The sequence below is a fragment of the Opisthorchis viverrini genome (genome assembly GCF_000715545.1).
Source record: "Opisthorchis viverrini unplaced genomic scaffold opera_v5_50, whole genome shotgun sequence".
In the NCBI taxonomy this organism is placed as follows: Eukaryota; Metazoa; Platyhelminthes; class Trematoda; order Opisthorchiida; family Opisthorchiidae; genus Opisthorchis; species Opisthorchis viverrini.
The window spans coordinates 672,301-672,816 of record NW_008751706.1 but is presented as its reverse complement, the minus strand read 5'-3'; the positions used below and the strand labels follow the sequence as shown (position 1 = coordinate 672,816).

Below are 516 nucleotides of genomic sequence, written 5' to 3'. Positions count from 1 at the left end.
TTTCGACTCCCGCTGCTGTCTGAAGAGGGAACTAGGGAAAGGTATAAATTGAAGAATGAATCGTAACTGTGAAAGCAAACCCATGACAATAAGGATGGTTATGCCGTTCCAAATTTACATTGCTGACTTTTGATGGATGAGGAGGGTGTGATCAGGGATTCGTGCATACAGGGGTGCGATTTTTCAACGTCTTCTGAGATGAGGAAGCTAGGAGTCAAACTGAAAGCTATTCAGTGAGGCCAATTCACCATTGTGAATGATGCTCATCCTGCAGTATTCCACTCCATCTTATTGTGTTTTACGGAAAAAGGTTAATTTCAACTGAAAGAATCGATTCCACAGTTGATCGATTGTTTAAGATCGATCCGTTTGCAATGACGACTACATCTGTCGACAAACCTTAAGCCCGAAATAACTTCTTTCCACGGCGATTCTCTTTGTTGTTTGTTCCAGCACAAAATACTCTCCATGCCAAAAATGCCTGGTTGTTTCAGTGCATCAATTTTATCAGTTTGC

General features: G+C 41.5%; 2 protein-coding genes across 2 annotated transcripts in view; one reads left to right on the top strand and one right to left on the bottom strand.

Moving 5' to 3' along the window:
• The window catches only part of T265_03470 (hypothetical protein), a gene marked incomplete at both ends in the record, with an annotated part of 25,466 nt that overhangs the window by 1,116 nt on the left and 23,834 nt on the right, over positions 1-516 (bottom strand). The gene's annotated exons all lie outside the window — the stretch shown is intronic.
• T265_03469 (hypothetical protein) overlaps positions 1-516 on the top strand; it is a gene marked incomplete at both ends in the record, with an annotated part of 15,670 nt that overhangs the window by 6,050 nt on the left and 9,104 nt on the right. The gene's annotated exons all lie outside the window — the stretch shown is intronic.